Raw genomic sequence first — 8,951 nt, forward strand, 5'->3', positions numbered from 1 at the left:
TACAACTTTAAAATATAGCAGAAATGGGAACTAACCAGCCTCTTAAAATGCAATTCTACCATACTTCATCTTCCCTTAACTACAAATTCCAAAGATTCAGCTAAAATGCTGACAGAACATCTGTGGTTTTTTCTACCACATGGATGTCACCAGCACAGGAGAATCTGAAAGTAACATCTGGATCCATCTTGCTGGTTAATGGATTTTTTCCTTGAGGAATAATCTGAAAACGATAGAAGTGCAAAGGTTTGCTCTATCCTCCAGAATGTCCATTATCAGGGAAGTAGCATTAGGGAAGAAAAGTTATTGGCAAACTAAGCACATTCAATATGGGATTTATTCAGAATACAGATCTCACCTGCTATTTCACTGTTGCTGTTTAGGGTAAATAGCATATCATTTGTAAATGCTGAATCTTCTTACATTTGATGTATGGTATCAACTAAGATCTTGGTTATACTGCGTTATTTCTTTTTGAGTCTACTATGCTTAACAAGGTTTCCTAATGAGTTCTCCAGAATGTCTGTCACTGAGGCTTCTGTGCAACATATCTGCCCTCATACATTATGCAAACATCAGTAGAAGTTTTGCCTATGGTTTTGATAGGCAAAATTTAGGAAAATGAAAATAAATAAACCAAACTTATACTTTTTTTAAACTGTTTTAGAAACGGGTTATATTTTAAATGGTAAGTTATTCTATAATATATGTGGGGGCCTTGTAGAAGGTCTTTCATTTATCCTTTTGTTCTAAATCCAAGTGTATCTGTGAGCACTCTCCTGGACACAGGTTTCTGTTTGTCACAGTAGAGAACTGGCAGTAGATGTTTGCTGACGTGCTTAGATGATCATTTCCAGACTGATGATTCTGCAGGTACGTGACAGCAAAAAGGATTTCTTCCTTGGTTTCTTTATTTCATATTGGTGATTCTAATGACTGATTAGAATCCCAATTCTAAAAATTGTGGTGAATACAAGTGAAAATGTCCATAATACTTTGGCTGAGCATGTAATTATTTAATATAAAAGTTTCTAAGTCATATTATTTTTGGAGAACAGAAAAGTCTTTCTTTCCATATTCTATTCATTTCTTGAAAAATTGGACAGATAATCTTCCCAAAAATTAAATAAATAAAAACAGTCTTGCTGCTCTATTCCACAACATCAATTAAATTTAAAAAATCATCTTTCAAAGCATCTGGTAAGCATAATTCTTTGGTTTTAATATACTTTTTGTAGAAGAATTCCAAAGAAATGTGAGGCTTCAAAAAGCTCTCTGGTCTCAAATGAGGCTACTGGAAGCAATTTTCCATCCATTACAAGTAACAGGCAGTAAAACACCACAAACAATGGACTCTTTAAATTTAAAATAACACATTATTTTAACAAAGATTTTGCTTGTCCAGGCTGTAAAAGGAAAACACTTAAAGGCTTTTATTAAACTCTGAGGAGATAAAAATGACCTATATAAATAAAGTAGCAATAATCAAAACCAAAGACACAACAAAGATAAAAATGACATTTTAATTTTAGGTATGCACTTAATTTATGGATCTTCATGAAATCAAATCAGACACCCCTACAATGAAACATAGGAACATGTGAAATGATCACAAAGTTTTTCAGCTATTTCTTTCAGATCCGTAACTTCCCTGGAAGTTAACAATCAAACAATCTAGAACACAGGGGCAAAGTATTTCCAAATAGCACAGCAAATGTGCTTGTAAATAGTGTACTGTCACTGTGTGAAATGGGTTTTTCTGCTTCGGCTTGGATTTTTTTGCAAGAATTTCTAAGTCTTTACTACTTCACATTTTGCTATGGGAAATGTAGAAAAGATCCTTCTTTCCCCACCTTTTACATGTTTTAGGTGACATTTTACACAAAAGGTGAAACTTTAATATAATGCACATATGTACCTAGTTCCTAGAGGATAATAAAAAGTTTCATACTTGAAATTTAATACCAGTAAATATGTTTTATAATCTCTGAAATACATCTGAGAAAAAAAAATGATCCCATAAAAATTGGTATTTACCAACCTTTTGACAGAGAGAACCATCACTAGGTATTAACAACAGGAATTATGTAGGGTTGCAGAGGTCTCAGCAATTGTGTTATCTTGTCTCAATCCTCACTGAATTAATGAACTTATCTGTGTTGTGACCACCACAGCTCAGAATTAGAAAAAGCAACCCTTTGTGGTTGTTAGGGCAAACTGAATGTGACAGTTCAAGGCAAAGTAAAACTCACAGATACCAAGGGAGCTTGTGCTTTATGCATAAAACCTAACAGTTGTTGATCATATATACTATGTGTACACTGATTCTATGTTTCTCCTCAAAGATAAACTGCTGAGTGAGAATAATCATCTAACAAATCAAAACTTCAGCCAAATCTGAATACGTATTTTTAAAATTCCTTTTTTAATGAAATTATTTCACTGTGTGATGAAATGAATATTATACATTCTGTTAAAACACCACAAAACAACATAACACAAAAGCCCTCTGCCACAAGCAAAATAGTGTTTTCCAAATAATTCTAGAGGATTAAGTCGCTAACTCTTGAAATAATCTCACCTAAGAGTTCAAGCTTTTGCTCTAACCTAACAATAAGGGAAAAGTCATACATTTATGATTTTGTAATGCATGGTGTGCTCCAATGCTGCTTTTGTATTTTATGTGGATGCTCTTCAAATCCATCTGTCCCTTCATAGCTGTAGTCTGGCACCAGCAGAATTATCTCTGAAAAGAATGCAAATTCCATAACGCAGCTGCAAGCACAAAGGCACATGACTACTGTCAGGAAAAATGAAAAATATTCACATTTTATGGTCTTCATTTCTGCATTAAGTAGTTCTTACCTTTCATTTTTCTGGCCTGAAGAATGGCAGTGATTGTCTATAATTTCAAACCTTCGAGCTTTAGATATCTGAGGGAGAATGAAATATTGAAGTTGCATGTCTTTCCTTTACATGCAGGCACAGACATTGACGCACTTTTTTGTTGGTTTTGGTTTTCTGGGTTGTTTTTTTTTTTTGCTTTGTAGCATAGATTGGCTGTGTTAATTTGGCTGTGGGAAACTCCTTTCCATGAAGAGGGCTGATACCATCGTCATGAAAAAACAAATGTAAATATTAACTTATTTAATTTTTTTTTTGTTATACAAGTTGAAAGCAAGATTTCAAAATATTTACTGCTCATCAACAACAAAATCAAGATCTCACTAATTAGAGCTCCTGTTGGGTTGGGAGGTATATAGGAAATTGCTATTTCTGTTCAAAATACTTAGTTTTTCCATTTGCAGATGGAAAAATTTTGAGCCACTCCTACAATCTTTTTTATCATATATAAGCACGTGAGTACAGCAGACTTTAGCCTATTTAATGGAAAACTCTTTCAGAAGAATGGGACCTCCATGTCCCTGCACATAATCTATAACAGCGAGAGGAAGATGCTGAGCTATGCCTCCAGCACTTAGGTATCTTTATAAGTAAGGTCTGAGACAAAATATGACTAACACACACAGCTGTGCCTCCCACGTCTGTGAAACAAGAAGGGAAAGGCAGTCAAAACACCCTAAAGTAAGCATTTAAGGACTTCATTCAGTTGCCTAAAGGCAAGTATCTGCCGGCATCTGAAAAGCCCTGCAGTCCCTGAAAAACCCAGGTGGAACTGACCACTGTGATGCAGGACTTATGGCACATCTGTGGCACAAGGAACAGGCATTTGAAGAAAAGAGAGGATATCCTAGGGCAAATTAAAAGGCATTAGATGCCTGTCCCTTGGCAACTGAACCACACCAGGCTAATAGCCTGAAACCCTTTTGAGAAAATGAAAGTCACCTATCCTAGCTCTTCACAACCAATTAAGGTATTACATTAGCTCAAATTTTAAAGCAGGAGTTATTGTGTTCAGAGAAAATCTCTCAGTCATCTGCACTGACTGTACACTGATTGCATGGCAGAGCAGATTTTGAGAGTGCTACCTGGATTCTGTGTGGAGGAAATTAAGACAAATGACACATTCCTGGAGTGCAGCTCAATGCAACCCAGCTGCTAATGAGCATCCAGTCTGTGGAATCAGAGTAGAGCTTTGCCTAAGCAAGAAATCCTGAAACACATAGGATTGGATGTTGGGACCTTATCACCAGCTGTTTCACTGCTCAAATACAATTGTTTTGAATTATACTGTTTGCTAAAGTAGATGTAATCAGCCTATAATCTGTTTCCAGTGACGATGTAGAGACAATATACCTTCTGCATACCAGTCTGTTTCTGTCAAAGTGATGTAAGCATTTCCAGGAAAAGTGAGATTCTACATCTCAGCTCCTGAGACCATCCTCCCTGCAATCAGTACCAAAGAGCTCTGAGAGGAACAGGCTCTTAACTAAAAAACCCAAACACGGGAATCCAGATGCTACCACAGCTCTTATACTGGATTGAATATATGTTCATCTATAACACCCCTAGAGAGTGTCCATTTCCTTTCTTAACCTCCCCATGCTCTACAAATTATCCAGGCTTCTGAGGATGAGTTATCTGACTGCTGTCCAGCCATCATTTCTCATTTCTACGTCTCCAACAGTCAGTAGATACAGAGGGGGTCTTTAAATGAATTTAACTAAAGCATTAAGAAACCTTCAAAAGAATTGAATTTGATTTGACCTAGAATATACTAATAGGAATAAACAAGCTGTAAAGATTGTATAATCTAGTTCTCTTCCATATTCTGTATGTGTCCTAATTAAGGACATTCTAGAAAATATAGGCAGAAAGTACATAATAAAACTTTTTTTTCAAGGTAATTAGGCAGACTACAGACAATGTTGTACTTCAAACTGTATCATTGCAAAGGTATATTAGAGATAGGGATAATATTTCTGTGCTTTCTTAAGCACCTAAATTTAGGCATTTAGGAAAATTGCTGGAAAGTCTTAGGGACTTAAGCAAATCTGAAATCAAGCCAGTCTATATTGTTGTGTGATACTTTGTGGATTATAAACTTTTGTGGGATTTAGGAGGAGTAGATCTGGCCTAGGAGATTACTACCATGATATTTTTTTTTACTAGACCTTGCTAACATTTTTTAGAAACATTTCTTGTGAAGACATTTCCCTATTTGATAGATTTCTGTGTTATTTTCATCAGTTTTGCTAAAAAGCCACAAACAGCAATGAATGTAACAGACATGCATGAAAAAAGCTTTGAGAGCTAAAGAAAGAGATGTAGTTCATGGGCATTCTGAGAAATGCTTTCAGTGCATGTTGGTCTTGAACCGTATTAGTGTCACTGACAGCCTGCCCCTGCCTTTGTGCAGGGCACTGGTAGACTATTGCATATAGAAAAATATGATAATTTTACACCGATTCAGCAGTGGTTTAGAAGAATGAGGTGATTATGGCTGCAACCTTTGAACCCAAGTATCCAAAGCACAAAGGATAATTTCATTGATATGTGTAATTGCTCTCTTCAACTATCCTAATGTCTTTTTTATCCCAGACTCCAGTGCCATGCTGTTCTTTTGCATCTCTGCTGTGGGAGAGGCTCAAATGGCAGGCTGTGAATCATATTCCATTAAGCTCTGAATGGAGCTGCATCTACTTGGAAAGGTTTACAGCTGCTGTTTGATCCAACCCCAAAACTTACATTTGTGTGACACTGCATTTGCTCACCAAATTAAATCTTAAGAAAAAAAAAATCATTATTGTGTTATGAATGCCACACTTCCAATTACTTCAAAGAGATGTCACTGTTCTAAATGTATGTCTAAGCTTTAATGGCATATTAAAGTAATGAGAAATTGCATGCAACTCAGGAACTTCATTTTTTTTCTCATCCAAAAGTTCATTGCATTTTTCAAAGGTTTGGCACACAATTTTTCAAAATGTTGCATGAATATATTGCAATATTGATACAAATTTAATGTTTGGACACTCTCTTGTTTTGTGCTCCACAGATCTTGCTTTTCCAAAGTTTAATATTCATTCATTTTGAATAAATTTTATGTATTTTGACCCTTAGAAACTGAAGGGATAAAATATTTAGACTCCCCAGAATGCTGATACTTCTAATTTCTGTCCAAACACCTCTGAGAGGTATTATAACTTTTTGACATTTAAGATGAAATAAAACTGAGGAGATAAAAGGCTAAGATATGCAAATAAAACCAAAGTATCAGTCTTCACCTATGGCTGGAACTGAAATTATGAGGGTTTTAAGCAAACATTTTAAAATATGTGTTGAGCGCAGCACCCCTGACTTCCACTCTGCAGAAAGCAAAATCTGTTAAGTGTTTATCACCCACTTCTGCTTGCTTTGTTTTAGGAAGGTTTCAGAACCTCAGTGTGACTATGGGGAAGTATGTAAGTAGCTGAGAGAGATACTGCAAGCACCTCTAAAGCTGTGCTGAGAACATGTTCCATTTGTAAACCCACACAGTGAAGAGCCCAGAGAAACTTTCCTTCAGAGAGACCTGGCACAGACATCACTAAAGGTTCCTAGAAAAAACAGGTCCCATTAATCTCTTGAGGATGCATTAAACTAGTTTAAATCAGATCAACCTTGGCTGCTGCAAGTTATGTGAAGCTGCAGCTGATGGTTTTTTCAGCACCTTTTTGAATGACATTTCTTGTTCATGCTTCCCTGTGCGTGTACTGGGTGCCAGTGTCCAGGTGTTGCTGTGGGGCTCTGGGGTGAGCTCTGTGATGAGGGGCAGGGCTTACCCAGACCAAACACACCCAGTCCCTGATGGCTCCAGACAGTTCCAGAACAGACCTACTGCAGGACGTGACTGAGGTCCTCAGCCAAGATGATGATATTGGGGAGAAATTGTACTTAAGAAAGGGTAAAAAATGCTCCATGGCAGTTTTGAAAGACAAGTGAGGAAAAAACTGTGATAAACAGACCTGCAGACATGAAGGTGAGAAAAGGAGGTGGAGGAGTCAAGCTGGACCTGGGAAGCAGGGTGGGGGAGGTGTTTTCAGTTTTTATTTCATTTATCCCTATCCAAATCTGTTTTAATTGGCAATTTTTTTTTTTTCTCCAATTGAGCCTGTTGTGGTCATGACAGTAACTTGGTAAGGGACCTCCCTGTGCTCATCTCACCCCATGAGCTTTTTGATCTTATTTCCTCCCATCCTCTTAATGAGGGGGGAAGAGCGTGGCTGAAGGGGGCAGCTGGGAGCCAGGTGAGGTCAGCCTACCACAATGTACATTGAACCATGAATATTCAAGTTAAATCCTAGATCTTGCAACTGTCTTCCCAACAATTTTATTATAATTCATCTTCACTAATTAGAGGGTAAACATTGTTTAGTTATAGCAACATGTTAGGGATGGATTCCAGCACACAATAAGCAAAGTACAGACACTGACAATGGTTATTCTCAGTGGTGGTCTGCCTAACGCTGAGAGATGGGGGCAAATCTAAAAAGCTCAGAGGGTAGTCTCTGTTACAAACTTCCCATAACTCTCTTCTACTCTTTGATATCTACAGCTGGTTATGACTTACTTTTTTTTTTTTTTTTTTTTTTTTTTAGAAAACAAGGGGAAATGCAAATAAATTTAAAATGAAAACAGGGTGTTATGTATTCTGTGGTACTAGCAATATCATATTACAAAAACAGGTATTCTAATGCTACTCTACCTGTCAGTAAATCCCTCATTCCATTACATCTGGTTATACATGCTTGCAAACTCTCAACATTTCAAAAATGTAAATTTCAACACTGTGGTTCCTATTTCTATCTAATAGAAATGAAAGAAAACTACATAAGTGGATATAAAAAAAGGCATTCCTATCTCCAACAAGCAAGCTAGTTTGCTACTGGTCTGAAGACTAAATCTAAAATATTTAGGAAGAGTGAGAGTAGTATGGTAGCAAAAATGTACATTAGAAGTCTTTTATGAGAGGTGAAAACTTGTATTGCCTTTAGCTGTACCCTGGCAATTATTCAGAAAATAAAAGATTTAATGGAAAGAAAATTAATAAATGTAGAACAGCTGCAAGCATTGATTCCTTTGTCTATCAACAGATGTCTATAATTTTGTATATTTTACAACTGCCTCAAAATTTCTTCCTTCATTTAAAAAAAACCCGTATCTATAGTTATATATGTGAATAACATATATGCTGGACCATAGTTCCATGGGCTAAATTGAACAGCTGGTCTTGAAGCTGCAGCTGATGTAATCAATGTGCCTATTGCACTATTGATTAGTGTCCTGAAGCAGTCTCTTAAATTGCTGAATATAGACAAGAAAGCAAATTGCACTTTAGCTTGCACAAACACAACTCAGTGATTCTAAATCAGTGTTGAACTAATTTGCCTTGCTCACAATGCATGTGTTTGAGAATGTCTCTTAGTCTCACTGTTTTGAAAGAAAATGTATTAAAATAGCATTATGAATACATCAGCTCATTCTAACAAACAGAAATAAGCCCAACTTATTAATAAGCTTATTGACTACTCTATCTGTTTTATGAAAAAAAAAAAACAAGAAACAAAACAAACAAACAAAACAAAACATAACAAAACAAATTAAAAATAAAAACCACCATACCTAGAGAAAAATCTCTGAGCCATCCAGGCTGCAGTGCTTGGAACCATAGCTGATCAGAATTAGTGGGTTTTTTGTGGTTTTCTGCTGGGTCTATGAGTCCTGCATGCCAACCTACATTGCCCATGTCACAACAGCTATGTTAGTCATCTGCTCAGGTGTAGGAACTATGGGGGAAATTGCCTCAGGCTAAGTTTGGCTAAGAACTTTGCGCTTTCTGACAGACTGGAATGACTTTAGAGGAAGACAAGGGAGCTTTATGAGTGATACAGACATCTGAAAAGTTTACAGGGGAGCTCAAAATCTATTGAAGAATTTTCAAACATCTGTTTTTTAAAGAACTTTCTTTACTGTGCATTCAGGATCCACTCTCTGATTTACAGTCACTC

At 36.5% G+C, this 8,951-nt stretch overlaps 1 long non-coding RNA gene across 1 annotated transcript; it reads right to left on the reverse strand.

Annotated features, from left to right (window-relative positions):
* Positions 1-1,256: 1,256 nt before the first annotated feature.
* LOC109144118 lies at positions 1,257-8,645 on the reverse strand. The gene is made up of 3 exons (XR_002044636.1): positions 8,566-8,645; positions 2,866-2,933; positions 1,257-2,775 (listed from the first exon to the last, which is right to left on the reverse strand). It is a non-coding gene; the product is annotated as an uncharacterized LOC109144118 (long non-coding RNA).
* Between the last annotated feature and the right edge of the window lie 306 nt (positions 8,646-8,951).

This window comes from Corvus cornix, chromosome 1A, assembly GCF_000738735.6.
Source record: "Corvus cornix cornix isolate S_Up_H32 chromosome 1A, ASM73873v5, whole genome shotgun sequence".
NCBI lineage: Eukaryota > Metazoa > Chordata > Aves > Passeriformes > Corvidae > Corvus > Corvus cornix.